This window comes from Oncorhynchus mykiss, chromosome 16 (genome assembly GCF_057628025.1).
Source record: "Oncorhynchus mykiss isolate SJ-2025 chromosome 16, ASM5762802v1, whole genome shotgun sequence".
NCBI lineage: Eukaryota > Metazoa > Chordata > Actinopteri > Salmoniformes > Salmonidae > Oncorhynchus > Oncorhynchus mykiss.
The window spans coordinates 24,304,211-24,321,412 of record NC_143037.1 but is presented as its reverse complement, the minus strand read 5'-3'; the positions used below and the strand labels follow the sequence as shown (position 1 = coordinate 24,321,412).

Genomic DNA, 17,202 nt, shown 5'->3' with positions numbered 1-17,202 from the left:
AGGCTTTTGTCCAACGTTGCGAGCGCACCTGGAAGAGGGTCAGGTCTGCACTTTGCCGTTATAGGACGCAGACTGTGAGGGCTGCTAATAAGCGTAGAACTAAGAGTCCTAGATATTGTCGCGGTCAGAGAGTTTGGCTCTCCACTCAGAACCTTCCCCTTAAGACGGCTTCTCGCAAGTTGACCCCGCGGTTCATTGGTCCGTTCCGTATTTCTCGGGTCATTAATCCTGTCGCAGTTCGACTTCTTCTTCCGCGATACCTTCGTCGCGTCCACCCGGTCTTCCATGTCTCCTGTATCAAGCCCGTTCTTCGCGCCCCCGCTCGTCTCCCCCCCCCCCCCCCATCCTTGTCGAGGGCGCACCCATCTACAGGGTCCGTAGGATTTTGGACATGCGTCCTCGGGGCCGTGGTCACCAGTACCTCGTAGATTGGGAGGGGTACGGTCCTGAGGAGAGGAGTTGGGTTCCCTCTCGGGACGTGCTGGACCGTGCGCTGATCGAGGATTTCCTCCGTTGCCGCCAGGTTTCCTCCTCGAGTGCGCCAGGAGGCGCTCGGTGAGTGGGGGGGTACTGTCATGTATTGTCATGTTGTGTCTTTCTGTCCTTTCCTTTCACCCTGTCTCCCTCTGCTGGTCGTACTAGGTTACCGTTTCTGTCCCTCTTTCCCCCAGCTGTTCCTTGTCTTCTCTGACTACCTCATTCACCCCTTTTCCCACCTGTTCCCTTTTTCCCTCTGATTAGGTCCCTATATCTCTCTCTGTTTCTGCTCCTGTCTTTGTCGGATTCTTGTTTGTGTGTCTCATGCCTGAACCAGACTATCATCGTGTTTGCTGCAACCTTGTCCTGTCCTGTCGGAATCTACCTGTCCATCTGAGCCCACGTGTGTTCATCATTAAAGAAACTCTGTTTGTTAATTCGCTTTTGGGTCCTCATTCACGCACCTGACAAATAGCTTCTTCAAATCCTACAGAATTTTTCCTACGTACAGCAAGGGAGATGCTACGGTTATCAAGTCTGACATTGCCGAAATAAACATTCAGCATGGCTGCAAATCTATCTGACTCATGACGACTTACAGGCTACGTACCAATTATTTATCATTGCTCCCACAGAGTGCACTTGTTCAGTTCCCTTCAATAATTTAAAAGGAAATGACAGGTTTAAGAAATATGGTAGAAATCCCTCAAACTAGCCCGTGCCTCCACCCATCCAATGCTTTCAGATTTGTGGGAAGTAGTGAATGAGTGTGCACTTCAGGAGAGATGTTATTGGGACGCATCCATGGTCTTAGTCTATGGCCGTGGCTATACCCCTGACTATTCTGACATCTTCCCTGATCAAGGGAGTAGGAGCAGGTAACCACTGCACATTGGTCCTCAATATTTTCTAAATAAACTAAGGTAACACATTAAACTAAAGTAACACATTAAAATAACAATGATGATGCTATATACCCCCTGTATATTGCCTCGTTACTGTTATTTTTATTGTGTTACAGTTTAAGTCGGAAGTTCACATACACCTTAGCCAAATACATTTAAACAGTTTTTCACAAATCCTGACATATAATTCTAGTAAAAATTCCCTGTCTTAGGTCAGTTAGGATCACCACTTTATTTTAAGAATGTGAAATGTCAGAATAATAGTAGAGAGAATGTTTTTTTTCAGCTTTTATTTCTTTCATCACATTCCCAGTGGGTCAGAAGTTTACATACACTAAATTAGTATTTGGTAGCATTGCCTTTAAATTGTTTAACTTCGGTCAAATGTTTCGGGTAGCCTTCCACAAGCTTCTCACAATAAGTTGGGTGAATTTTGGCCCATTCCTCCTGACAGAGCTTGTGTAACTGAGCCAGGTTTGTAGGCCTCCTTGCTAGCACACACTTTTTCAGTTCTGCCCACACATTTTCTATAGGACTGAGGTCAGGGCTTTGTGATGGCCACTCCAATACCTTGACTTTGTTGTCCTTAAGCCATTTGCCACAACTTTGCAAGTATGCTTGGGGTCGTTGTCCATTTGGAAGACCCATTTGCGACCAAGCTTTAACTTCCTGACTGATGTCTTGAGATGTTGTTTCAATATATCCACATAATTTTCCTACCTCATGGTGCCATCTATTTTGTGAAGTGCACCAGTCCATCCTGCAGCAAAGCACCCCCACAACATGATGCTGCCATCCCCCATGCTTCAGGGTTGGAATTGTGTTCTTCGGCTTGCAAGCCTCCCCCTCTTTACTCCAAACATAATGATGGTCATTATGGCCAAACAGTTCTATTTTTGTTTCATCAGAACAGAGGACATTTCTCCAAAAAGTATGATTTTTGTCCCCATGTGCAGTTGCAAACCGTGGCTTTTTTTATGGCGGTTTTGGAGCAGTGACTTCTTCCTTGCTGAGCGGCCTTTCAGGTTATGTCGATATAGGACTCGTCTTACTGTGGATATAGATCCTTTTGTACCTGTTTCCTCCAGCATCTTCACAAGGTCCTTTGCTCTTGTTCTGGGATTCATTTGCCCTTTTCGCACCAAAGTACGTTCATCTCTAGGAGACAGAACGCGTCTCCTTCCTGAGCAGTATGACGGCTGCGTGGTCCCCTTGTCACGTTCGTGTGTAGAGACGGACCAAGGCGCAGCGGATGTTGAGTTCCACATATTTATTATAAAGTGAAACTTAGCAAGAACAAAACAATAAATCAATAAACTAACAACAAAACGTGACTACGTAGTGCACATGCACAAAACACAAAATAATATCCCACAAATGCAGGTGGGGAAACAACCTACCTAAATATGACCCCAATCAGAGGCAACGATAAACAGCTGCCCCTAATTGGGAACCATTAGTGTCGGTGGCGGCTCCAGTGCGGGGCGAGTACTTCGCCACTCAGGTTGCGGATCCGCCAGCATCGGTGGCGGCTCTGGTGCGGGACGAAGAACCTGCTCATCCCACGGATCCGCTAGCATCGGGTGCGGCTCTGGTGCGGGACGAAGATCCGGTACAGGTGGCATTGGACTGGTGACACACAGGGCGAGTGTGTGGAACTGGCACAGGATGTACCGGACTGGAGAGGCGCACTGGAGGCCTGATGCGTGGAGCCGGCACAGGTGGTACCGGACTGGTAACACACACTTCAGGGCAAGTGCGAGGAGGAGACACAGAACGTACCGGACTGGAGAGGCGCACTGGAGGCCTGATGCATGGGGCCGGTACAGGTGGCACTGGACTGGTGACACGCACATCAGGACGAGTGTGGGGAGCTGGCACAGGACGTACTGGGCTGTGGAGGCGCACTGGAGACCTGGTGCGTAAAGCCGGCACACATGTCACCGGACAAATGACACGCTCCTCAAGGCGAGTGTGGAGAGCTGGCACAGGACATACTGGGCTGTGGAGACGTACTGAAGACCTGGTGCATGTAGCCGGCACAGATTTCACCAGACTAATAGCACGCTCCACAGGACCAGTACGGGGAGCTGACTCAGGTGGCATCAGATTAATAACACGCTCCTTAGGGCGAATGTCGTGCATCATAGACCAATCCAACAACTCTCTCCTCCAATATCTGCATCCACTCACTGACGGTCTCTGACTCTCTCCGTTCACTCTCCTCCAGTTTCTCCCTCTTCTCCCAGACTGGCTCTGGTTCACTCCACTCCATGTGGCCGCGAACCCCGCCGTCGTTGCTGTCCTCCCTTCTCTCCTTGTGTCTGCTGCCAAGGAAGGCTATCCGGTCCTGCCATGATTTCCCCCCAAGTCCAGGATCCTTTCCCATCCAAGATCTCCTCCCAAGTCCAGGATACCTTCCCATCTAAAACCTCCTCCCAAGTCCAGGATCCCATCTCCTCCTGGGCACGCTGCTTGGTCCTGTTGTGGTGGGATATTCTGTCACGTTTGTGTGTAGAGACGGACCAAGACACAGCGGATGTTGAGTTACACATATTTATTAGGAAGTGAAACTTAGCAAGAACAAAACAATAAATCAATATACTTACAACAAAACGTGACTACGTGGTGCACATGCACAAAACACAAAATAATATCCCACAAATGCAGGTGGGGAAACAACCTACCTAAATATGATCCCCAATCAGAGGCAACGATAAACAGCTGCCTCTAATTGGGAACCAATTCATCACCCACATATCACCCACATCACCCACAAATATCTATACTAGATCACCCCCTAGTCACGCCCTGACCTACTACACAATAGAGAAACAATGGCTCTCTATGGTCAGGGCGTGACACACATGGTGTTTATACTTGCGTGAAATTGTTTGTACAGATGAACGTGGTACCTTCAGGCGTTTGGAAATTGCTCCCAAGGATGAACCAGCCTTGGGAGGTCTACAATTTATTTTCTGATTTCTTTTGATTTTCCCATGATGTCAAGCAAAGAGGCACTGCGTTTGAAGATAGGCCTTGAAATACATCCACAGGTACACCTCCAATTAACTCAAATTATGTAAATTAGCCTATCAGAAACTTCTAACGCCATGACATCATTTTCTGGAATTTTCCAAGCTGTTTAAAGGCACAGTCAACTTATTGTATGTAAACTTCTGACCCACTGGAATTGTGATACAGTGAATTATAAGTGAAATAATCTGTCTGTAAACAATTGATGGAAAAATTATTTGTGTCATGCACAAAGTAGATGTCCTAACCGACTTGCCAAAACTATAGTTTGTTAACAAGAAATTTGTGGAGTGGTTGAAAAGCGAGTTTTAATGATTGTAAACTTGTAAACTTCCGACTTCAGCTGTACTTTTTACAATTTTTTACTTGAGTTTATTTAGTAAATATTGAGGAACAATCTGCAGTGGTACAGGATATTCGAGGTAATTTGTACATATAGGTAGGGTTAGGTGACTATGAAATGATAATAAACAGGATGTCACTGAGGACCATGTCAGGACCATATCTGGACCTGTTTAGGACGTTTTTGGGAAATTCTGTTATGGTCCCCTGGAGGTTGTCTATTTCCTGGGTTTTGTCCCGCTGAAGTCCACAAGGACATTCTTGGGACGTTGTGACATTTCTGACATCTTCCCTGATCAAGGGTGTAGGAGCAGGTAACAAAAATATTGATATTTTCATTTTGAAAAACGAGTCACTAGATTCATTGAGGGACTTTTATTTTGAAAAGGTCTCCGCTGCCAAAATGTGAGTCACTTCCCCTGCCCACACTCACTGCTTTGTTCTCACTCTCTGTTGTTACAAGCAGAGGGACAGTGTGTGAGTGAGAGAAAAAGCATGGTGCAGCACCACCATCATTACTCACTGCATCGGGGAAAGTAATTGTTGTTGGTAATATCACAGTAAGTTTAAGTAAAAAGTGCATGAATGTGAATACATGTTGATATGTTGGAAAGAACATGAGCAAATCTAAGCTTTCTCCTGGCTAGTAGCTACCAGCAAACAGGGGGTGTCCTGAGGACATTCGGAGATGTTCCCATTAGGTCTTTTAAGGAAAGCCCAAAAATGGTCAAAAACTCCAGTCACCCAAGTCATAGACTGTTTTCTCTGCTACCACACGGCAAGCGGTACCGGAGCGCAAAGTCTAGGACCAAAAGGCTCCTTAACAGCGTCTACCCCAAGCCATAAGACTGCAACACAATTAATCAATTGGCCACGCGGACTATTTACATTGACACCCCCTCCCACCCCATTTGTTTTCCCTCTGATGTTCTGAGAATGTTCTAAGAACGTTGTATGATGGTCCCAAGGGAAAGTTATCTGGGGACCTTTGTCTAGTTCCCTGTAAGTTCCCAGGATATCACTGAGGACCATGTCAGGACCTTTTTAGGACGTTCTCAGGACGTTAATTTTAATAGTCCTTAGAATGTTGCATGATAGTCACAAGGGAATGTTCTCTGGGGGGCCTTTGTCTAGTTCCCTGTAAGATACCAGGACGTCACTGAGGACCATGTCAGGATCATATCAGAACCTTTTAAGGATGTTATTGGGAAATTGTGTTATGGTCCCTTGGAGGTTTTATCTATTACCCGGTTGGTCCCACGGACATCCCCAAGGACCTTTTTAGGACATTCTTGGGAGGTTGTGTCATGGTCCCCTGAAGATCCTCTGATTGTCCCTGGTGTCCCAAACCATTATAAGTAAAGTATTGGGGTTTTAAGGTAAGTGGTATACTGTTCAGCTAAAAAAAATCTTGAATCAATGACAATATGATATTATTTATTTAACTAGGCAAGTCAGTTAAGAACAAATTCTTAATTACAATGACGGCCTACACCGGATGACACTGCACCGCCCTATGATCACTTAGCATTGACTTTGAATATGACCCCACCTGGGATTTGAACTCTCAATCTCTGGATTTGGGCTATGCTGATCTTTCTGCTGAGTCACAAAGTCTGTATAATTTCTGTTCCCTACATATTCATTACCTATAATACATCACTGCACTTAGCAAAAGAGTGCCATTTGTACATCCATTTTAATGATCAGTTAATCTGACTATTCTCTCATTGATTTAGTTTACATTCTTCAGCAATTTGAGTTAAGGTTTTTAGTATAGTTGTATTTTTAACAGAGCTGAGATTTCCTTTGAAGTGCAAAGTGTAGGAATAGGCGGGTGAAATCAGTCATTGTTTCAGGCATAGTTGGGTAGCAGGAAGATAGGAATGCTGTGAACCAAGAAGTTGTACGTTCAAATCCCAGTTGAGGACATGTTACATAATAATTACTGTATGATTAAACATACACAATGTAATATATGTTAAATTGTGTCAAATACATTAAGTTAAAAGCTGTGTGCGTGCGCGCGTGCGTGCTGAGAATTGCCAAAAGACAAAGAGCTGTGAATGGATTAGTGGTTCACCAATCAGGGCCTTGATGGGCTTGACAACAGGGGTGATGTGTAATGAAACTAGGGTCTGTGTGGGGGGTGGGAGAATGTTTATTCAAGACCATCAGGTGATGTCCCTGGGACAAACTGGGAACTAAACAAAAAACTCCAGGGGACCATGACAGAATGTCTAAAGAATGTCCTTAAAACATCCTTGGGCATGTCCCCAGGACAAACTGGGAACTACACAAAATCTGCAGGAGACCATGACACAATGTCACAAGAACAACCTAAAAACATCCTTGGGACAAACTGGGAACTAGACAAAACCTCAGGGGACCATGATACAATGTCCTAAAAATGACCTTGGAGACGTCCCCCCCAAAAATCTGGGAACCAGACAAAACTTCCTGGGGACCATTACACAATGTCCTGGTGACCATTTTGTGACATCCTAACAACTCATTATTGTTTGCAGGGTAGTTAGCTTTACGTATAGTCATTTTTAGCTGGGTTTTAATCTAACTAGCTAAGGCTGGGTAGTTCTGGCTGTGTGAAAAACTGATAGCGAATGTTTTGAAGCCAAGAATAAACCAAATCAAATCCAAATGTATTTGTCACATGCGCCGAATACAACGCGTGTAGACCTTATAGTGAAATGCTTACTTACAAGCCCTTAACCAACAACGCAGTTTTAAGAAAAATACCTAAAATAATAACAAATAAAAAGTGCCAAATAATTAAGAGCAGCAGTAAAATAACAATAGCGAGGCTATATACAGGGGGTCCACGCGCGGGGCACCGTTTAGTCGAGGTAATTGAGGTAATATATACATGTAGGTAGAGTTTTTAAAGTTACTTATGCATAGATAATAACAGAGTAACAGCAGCGAAAACTTACAACAGTAGCTACAGAATGACTTGCACAATCACTGTGTTAGTCTGGATCATAGGGTCAGCAAGTTAGCAATGGATGTACCACCAGTCAAGAAGAGAAAAAAAGAGGACATAAGAGTTCTCTTCAAAGGAGTGCAAAGGACTGTAAGTAAGGTTCTTGGTAACTGCCCGCACATCACCGCTGGCAAATTTACTTTTTGCTTAGATGTCTTTAACTTCATCACAGTGAGTATGGGTCATGAAGGTGTTCCATTTCTTAAGACCTTGTTCGGTGCTATCATGATCATGGCAGGAGAGTGACAGCCATGAACAGACAGACAGGCAGAGAGGGGCTACAAACCAACAGGTAAGATAGTGAGAAGTGCCTTTCCAAGCTCAAGCTTATAGAGTTCATGATCTGTCATAGTGTGAATCAAGCTGAATTATCATATATGATCTCTGATGAAATGATAGCAGCTTAAAGAGATTAAAAAGATGAGAGAGGCCTGTAATTTTCATCATAGGTACACTTCAACTATGACAGACAAAATGAAAAAAACATTTCAGAAAATCACATTGTAGGATTTTTATGAATTTATTTGCAAAATATGGTGGAAAATAAGTATTTGGTCACCTACAAACAAGCAAGATTTCTGGCTCTCACAGACCTGTAACTTCTTCTTTAAGAGGCTCCTCTGTCCTCCACTCGTTACCTGTATTAATGGCACCTGTTTGAACTTGTTATCAGTATAAAAGACACCTGTCCACAACCTCAAACAGTCACACTCCAAACTCCACTTTGGCCAAGACCAAATAGCTGTCAAAGGACACCAGAAACAAAATTGTAGACCTGCACCAGGCTGGGAAGACCGAATCTGCAATAGGTAAGCAGCTTGGTTTGAAGAAATCAACTGTGGGAGCAATTATTAGGAAATGGAAGACATACAAGACCACTGATAATCTCCCTCGATCTGGGGCTCCACGCAAGATCTCACCCCATGGGGTCAAAATTATCACAAGAACGGTGAGCAAAAATCCCAGAACCACACGAACCTAGTGAATGACCTGCAGAGAGCTGGGACCAAAGTAACAAAGCCTACCATCAGTAACACACTACGCCGCCAGGGACTCAAATACAGACGTGTCCCCCTGCTTAAGCCAGTACATGTCCAGGCCCGTCTGAAGTTTGCTAGAGAGCATTTGGATGATCCAGAAGAAGATTGGGAGAATGTCATATGGTCAGATGAAAGCAAAATATAACTTTTTGGTAAAAACTCAAAGAACAATGCTGAGTTGCATCCAAAGAACACCATACCTACTGTGAAGCATGGGGGTGGAAACATCATGCTTCGGGCTGTTTTTCTGCAAAGGGACCAGGACGACTGATCCGTGTAAAGGAAAGAATGAATGGGGCCATGTATTGTGAGATTTTGAGTGAAAACCTCCTTCCATCAGCAAGGGCATTGAAGATGAAACGTGGCTGGGTCTTTCAGCATGACAATGATCCCAAACACACTGCCCGGGCAACGAAGGAGTGGCTTCGTAAGAAGCATTTCAAGGTCCTGGAGTGGCCTAGCCAGTCTCCAGATCTCAACCCCATAGAAAATCTTTGGAGGGAGTTGAAAGTCCATGTTGCCCAGCAACAGCCCTCTAATTTTTTCAGTCATAGTTGAAGTGTACCTATGATGAAAATTACAGGCCTCTCTCATCTTTTTAAGTGGGAGAACTTGCACAATTGGTGGCTGACTAAATACTTTTTTGCCCCACTGTATGAGCACAACGTCATTGCTCTCGCTCTCACTCTGCTGTGTGTGCATCTTGCTAGCTGTCACTCAAATTGCAAGGGGCTGAAGCATATTGGCTGAAACTTGAATTGCTAAGAGGCTGGCCCACACGGAGAAACATTTTGGGAAAATGGCACCCCACAGCTTCCAGAAAACAGTCACTTTCAAACTAGGGATTTCGTGGCTAGTTGAGGTATGTCAGTAATTCTGCTCATAGATTATGTATGTACACATTGACATATCCAGCCCAAAGCGGGAGGTTTAAAAAATACTTAGTAGTCGCCAAAGTTCCGAAGCATGTCTTTAAGTCTAGGGCGCATTGCATGTGTTAACTTCATGAAAGAGAGAGGCAGCCATGATTATATTGTATTTTTGATAATTGTGTAGAGTGGAGATTGATTCATTTCAGTTTGAGCTTTCATGCTTACCTTTTTTAAATTAAAATAGTTTTTAACTGTTTTGAACTGGTTATAATTTAAGCAATAAGGCCCGAGGTTGGTGTGGTGTACGGCCAATATACCACGGCTAAGGGCTGTTCTTATGCACGACACGACGCAGCGCGAAGTTCTAGGACATAGCACTTTGTGATATATCACTTTGTGATATATATTGGCCATATATCACAAACCCTGATGTGCCTTATTGCTTTTATTAAACTGGTTACCAACTAATTAGAGCAGTAAAAATACATGTTTAACTCTTGGAACTACCCATCCCGAATCCGGGAGAATTGTCATCAACTACACTAATTAGCATAGCGCAACGGTCAAAAAATATTACTAGAAAATATTCATATTCATGAAATCACGAGTGAAATATAGTGAAACACAGCTTAGCCTTTTGTTAATCACCCTGTCATCTCAGATTTTAAAATTATGCTTTACAGCCAAAGCAAGACAAGCGTTTGTGTAAGTTTATCGATAGCCTAGCATAGCATTATGTCCAGCTAGCAGCAGGAAGCTTGGTCACGAAAATCAGAAAAGCAATCAAATTAACCGTTTACCTTTGATGAGCTTCGGATGTTTTCACTCAAGAGACTCCCAGTTAGACAGCAAATGTTCCTTTTGTTCCATAAAGATTATTTTTATACCCCAAATACCTCCGTTTGTTGGTCATGTTCTGTTCAGAAATCCACCGGAAATAGCGGTCACGACAACGACGAAAAAAAATCCAAATTATATCCATAATATCGACAGAAACAAGCCAAACGTTTTTTATAATCAATCCTCAAGGTGTTTTTCAAATATCTATTCGATAATATATCAACCGGGACAATTGGCTTTTCAGTAGGAGCGAGAGGAAAAATGAGTACCTCTGTCTTTTACGCAAGAATCACTCTGAGAGCCCTCAGCTGGCCACTTACGCAATGTAGTCATTTATGCTAATTCTTCAACATAAAGGTGTGAAACTACATCAAAATGCTGTAGACACCTTAGGGAATACGTAGAAAAAGGAATCTGATTGATATCCCTTTCAATGGCCAATTGGGGTGCATAGGAACACAACGGTTTCAAAATAAGAGGCACTTCCTGATTGGATTTTCCTCTGGGTTTCGCCTGCAATATCAGTTCTGTTATACTCACAGACAATATTTTGTCCGTTTTGGAAACTTTAGAGTGTTTTCTATCCTAAGCTGTCAATTATATGCATATTCTAGCATCTGGTCCTGAGAAATAGGCAGTTTACTTTGGGAATGTTATTTTTCAAAAAATAAAAATAGTGCCCCCTAGTTTCAAGAGGTTCATATTGTAGGGATCGACGGTGGAGACGAGAAGCAGGTACAGGGAGTGAACATTTAATGAAACACGGACATGAAACAGAACAGAAACAGCATCTGGACAGGGGAAAAATAATGCCAGAGGGAGAGCCGGAGCAGGCATGACACCTCCACCCTACCTGACACCCTAGATCCACTCCAATTTGCTTACCGCCCCAATAGGTCCACAAACATACAACCACACTGCACACTGCCCTAACCCATCTGGACAAGAGGAATACCTATGTGAGAATGCTATTCATCGACTACAGCTCAGCATTTAACACCATAGTACCCTCCAAACTCGTCATCAAGCTCGAGACCCTGGGTCTCGACCCTTCCCTGTGCAACTGGGTACTGGACTTCCTGACGGGCCGCCCCCAGGTGGTGAGGGTAGGTAACAACATCTCCACCCCGCTGCTCCTCAACACTGGGGCCCCACAAGGGTGTGTTCTGAGCCCTCTCCTGTACAGCCTGTTCACCCACGACTGCGTGGCCATGCACGCCTCCAACTCAATCATCAAGTTTGCAGACGACACTACAGTGGTAGGCTTGATTACCAACAACGACGAGACGGCCTACAGGGAGGAGGTGAGGGACCTCGGAGTGTGGTGTCAGGAAAATAACCTCACACTCAACGTCAACAAAACAAAGGAGATGATCGTGGACTTCAGCAAACAGCAGAGGGAGCACGCCCCCATCCACATCGACGGGACAGTAGTGGAGAGGGTAGTAAGTTTTAAGTTCCTCGGCGCACACGGACAAACTGAATTGGTCCCTGAACTGCCCCCACAAAGGCAGTGTGGTGAAGAAGGCGCAGCAGCACCTCTTCAACCTCAGGAGGCTGAAGAAATTTGGCTTGTCACCAAAAGCACTCACAAACTTTTACAGATGCACAATCAAGAGCATCCTGTCGGGCTGCATCACCGCCTGGTACGGCAACTGCTCCGCCCACAACCGTAAGGCTCTCCAGAGGGTAGTGAGGTCTGCACAACGCATCACTGGGGGCAAACTACCTGCCCACCAGAACATACACCACCCAATGTCACAGGAAGGCCATAAAGATCATCAAGGACAACAACCACCCGAGCCACTGCCTGTTCACCCTGCTATCATCCAGAAGGCGAGGTCAGTACAGGTGCATCAAAGCAGGGACCGAGAGACTGAAAAATAGCTTCTATCTCAAGGCCATCAGACTGTTAAACAGCTACCACTAACATTGAGTGGCTGCTGCCAACATACTGACTCAACTCCAGCCACTTTAATAATGGAAAAATTGATGTAAAAAATGTATCACTAGTCACTTTAAACAATGCCAATTAATATAATGCTTACATACCCTACATTACTCATCTCATATGTATATACTGTACTCGATACCATCTACTGCATTTGGCCTATGCCGTTCTGTACCATCACTCATTCATATATTTTTATGTAAATATTCTTCATCCCTTTACACTTGTGTGTATAAGGTAGTTGTTGTGAAATTGTTAGGTTAGATTACTAATTGGTTATTACTGCACGGTTGAAACTAGAAGCACAAGCATTTCACTACACTCGCATTAACATCTGCTAACCATGTGTTTCACCAAATTTCATTTGATTTGAAGTACAGAGAGTGAACATTTAATGAAACATGGACATGAAACAGAACAGGAACAGCGTCTGGACAGGGGAAAAATAATGACATCAATGCTGACACAGGGAACAAACTGAGGAGCAGACAGAAATAATCAACAAACTAATGGAGTCCAGGTGAGTACAATATTGCACAACTGCATGTAATGATGGTGAAAGGTGTGCGTAATGGAGGGCAGCCTGGAGCCCTCGAGTGGCAGAGAGGGAGAGCGGGAGCAGGCGTGACACATACCCATGGTATACGGTCTGATATACCACGGCTTTCAGCCAATAAGCATTCAGGGCTTGAACCACCCCGTTTATAATACAGTATAATAACTGTATTTAACTTGGAAAATATTACGTTAGGTTTCAAACCATACAGTATGTGAGAAGCAGTAGTAACAATCATCACATAAGGGAAGTGAGAAAAATATGAGGAAATTAATCATACAGTTTATTTAATTGAATATACAGTATCCACATTAACAGTCACATTGGAATTCAGTACAGTATGAATGGCCATGGTCCTAAGACTGATTGGACTGTAACAGAGTAAGTGCCTCTCTGCAAGGCACCCCTTAGACTGTATCCTTTTCTCACAAGTCACTAGAAATTAGCATTTAATGCCAGAGTCGCTCCTACGCCCCTAGCCCTGATAGATGTCACTCCTAACACGTATCTTCCTCAAATCCTAACATCTAGCCCAAAAAACTAATTTCCATGGACTTCGTGGGTTCATAGTCTATACTCAGCGGGATGCCAAGTACATCAAATCTATCTGACAATGGAACACTGACCCAGAACACTGATCTAGCCAATAGAGGGAAAAAATGATGGATTGTCCCAGAGGGCAAAACTGGTTGGAATTAAGTCATTATGATGTCATAGTCGGGTTGTATACAGGTTGGCATCCAGATAGTGACCTAACAGTATGACAACATTGCCATGACGACTTGATCTTGAAATTAAAAAGCCACCAATACCTAGTTGTAGCAGAGACCAGTAGCTGGTAGGTAGGTTAGCTATAAGACCTATTCTCAACCAAGCAAACCATTTTACAACCACAAATTACGTCATTAAGCCTTTAAGGAAGTATTGTCTAGTATTGGTTATTCTATCCACTACACCAGAACCCTTGTGGGCAGCCCCGGGGTGTGGGCGGTACATATGCCTGTCCCGGGGGTGTCATCAAACATACCAGCCAGTGTGCCAACTCCCAGTGACATTATCAGACAGGCTAATCAAGCCCATGCTGTCACCACTCTGTAATGACTAATGCTAGCCATCACTCTCAGCAATGTTGCCCACAGCGGGGAGGGGAGCGGGGGGACGCACCGTTGGTACACCAGAGACTTAATGCGCCACACACTGTGGGTAGCAAACATGTGACCAGAACTGAAAAAAAGGATTGAGAATAGAGCTAGATGCTGGTTAAAAGGTATGGTGGCTATGCTATGCATTATCACTGCAAACATTACTGCCACTGTAATCAGAATCATTATTATCATCAACAACAACAACACAACATCATTGTCTATATTTTGTCAAACTCGCATTTAGGATCAAGGGAATCCAATGAAAAAAAATATTTGTCCGGTGCGGTCCAGATCGGCCTTGATTTGGCCCAAAATAAAAGTCTATGATTGGTTCAGATTACGTCAAGTCTGGACCAGCCTTGATTGGGCCCAAACTTGGTTCAGATTTGCTCCGTTCCTAACTGGCCTTGATTCGGAACAAACTTGGTTCAGATTTGGTCTGGTCTGGACCAGCCTTGACTTATCCCAAACAGATTTGGTCTGGACCGGCTTTGGTTGGGTCCAAACTTGGTTCAGATTTGGTCCGGTCCAGCTTTGATTTGGCCCAGAATTGGTTCAGATTTGGTCTGGTCCAGATCGGCCTTTGTTTGGGCTAAACTTGGTTCAGATTTGGTCTGGTCTAGATTTGGCCCGAAACATAAACATCTATGATTGATTCATATTTGGTCCGGTCCAGACAGACCAAATTTGGTCTTGTTTCGGGGCATAGCTCATTCGAATAATACCTTGTGTGGTTCATTTTGACATTTCGGTCATTTAGCAGATGCTTTTATCCAGATCTACGTACAGTCAGTGACATGTAGATGTAAGAGAAATTACGTATGATTGATATTTGGCTGTAGAAACGACCCAAATGTATGCATTTGTAAAATATGTAAACTTAAGAACTGAAAATGAAAGTAGCCCTCATTGTCCATAAAATACGTATTTTCAATGTCCATAAAAATTTGTATTTTCAAAGTCATAAAATACATATTTCCAACTTCCACTTAGAACTGAAAATGAAAGTGACTTCAACATATGTTCAACATAGAGGTTTGCTTTTTTGTAACAGAGAGAAACCTCAATTTGGAGCTACAAATGTAAGACATGAGGAAACTATATGATAATCACAATTATGGATGATATAACTGACTTGGTTGAAGACAACAACAGAGGGCATTCACACTACACCACTGTTCCATCGCTCACCACTCTGACACAGACAAGGGAAGTGTCCCAAATGGCACCATTTTCTTCTCTAAAGTACTGCACTAAATACGGAAGAGGGAACGCATCCAACAATTTCTCCATAAAAGATTGTCAGCAGCCCAAGCTCAAAGTGATACTGGCAGGAGAATAAAAACAGCTGCAGCATCACCACAAGGCAACTACAGAACTATCTCCTCACAACCGCCTCCCTTTGATCTCCCTAATCTTGTTTTTAAAGAAACTAGCATGGGGCTTGGGCTATGCCGCCATGGAGTACTGCATGCATTGCAGCCTGTGTTCATTCCTAGCTGATATTATTCAACATCTACAGTGCCTTCAGAAAGTATTCAAAAACCCTTGACTTATTCCACGTTTTGTTCTGTGTTTACACACAAAACTCGATCCTTTTAGCACATTATTTTCAAAACAAAATACATAAATATCTCATTTACATAAGTATTCACACCCCTGAGTCAATACTTTGTAGAAGCACCTTTGGTAGCGATTACAGCTGTGAAGTCTTTTAGGGTAAGTCTCTAAGAGCTTTGCACACCTGGATTGTACAATATTTCCCCATAAAATTTTTTGTTAATTCTTCAAGCTCTGTCAAGTTGATTGTTGATCATTTCTAGACATCCATCTTCAAGTCTTGCCATAGATTTTTAAGTCGATTTATGTCAAAACTGTAATTAGGCCACTCAAGAACATCAATGTCATCTTGGTAAGCAACTACAGTATAGATTTGGCGATGTGTTTTAAGTTTTTGTCCTGCTGAAAGCTGAATTTGTCTCCCAGTGTCTGTTGGAAAACAACCTGAACCAGGTGTTCCTCTAGGATATTGCCTGTGTTTATAGCTGTATTACGTTTATTTTTATCGTAAAAAACTCCCCACTCCTTGTCGATGACAAGCATACCCATAACATGATGCAACCACCACCATGCTTAAAAATATGTGGTACTTAGTGATGTGTTGTGTTGTATTTTCCCCAAACATAACATTTTGTATTCAGGACAAAAAGTACATTTGTTTGCCACATCTTTTGCAGTATTACTTAATTAAGTGTCTTATTGCAAACAGGGTGCATGTTTTTGGATATTTGTATTATATACAGACGTTTCCTTCTTTTCATTCTCTCATTTGGGTTAGTACAACTACAATGTTGTTGATCCATCCTCAGTTTTCTCCTATCACAACCATTAAACTGTAATTATTTTAAAATCACCATTGGCCTCATGGTGAAAGCCCAGAGTAGTTTCCTTCCTCTCTGGCATCTGAATTAGGAAGGATGCCTGTATCTTTGTTTTGATCCAAAGTGTAATTAATAACTTCTCAAAAGTTAACTGCTCAAAGGGATATTCAGCGTCTGCATAAAAAAAACACATCTACCAATCGGTACCCTTCTTTGCGAGGCATTGGAAAATCTCCCTGGTCTTTGTGGTTGAATCTGTGCTTGAAATTCACCACTCGATTGAGGGACCTTACAGATAATTGTATATGTGGGATACAGAGGTGGGGTAGTTATTCAAAAATCATGTTTACCCGCTATTATTGAACATTGCAACTTATTTTGTCATTTGTTAAGCACATTTTTACTCCTAAACTTATCAAGGCTTGCAATAACAAAGGGGTTGAATACTTATTCACTCAAGACATACCAGTTTTTTGTTTTTTGTTAATTTCAAACATTTCTACAAACAAAATTCCACTGACATTACAGGGGATTGTGTTTAGATCAGTGACACAAAATCTCAATTTAATTCATTTTAAATTCAGACTGTAACACAATGTGGGAAAAGTCAAGGTTTTGTGAATACTTTCTGAAGGTGAAGTACATATTACATATGA

The 17,202-nt window shown here is 43.1% G+C and overlaps 1 protein-coding gene across 2 annotated transcripts in view; it reads right to left on the bottom strand.

Annotated features, from left to right (window-relative positions):
• The window catches only part of LOC110491690 (zinc finger protein 385C), a 152,918-nt gene that overhangs the window by 42,145 nt on the left and 93,571 nt on the right, over nt 1-17,202 (bottom strand). The gene's annotated exons all lie outside the window — the stretch shown is intronic.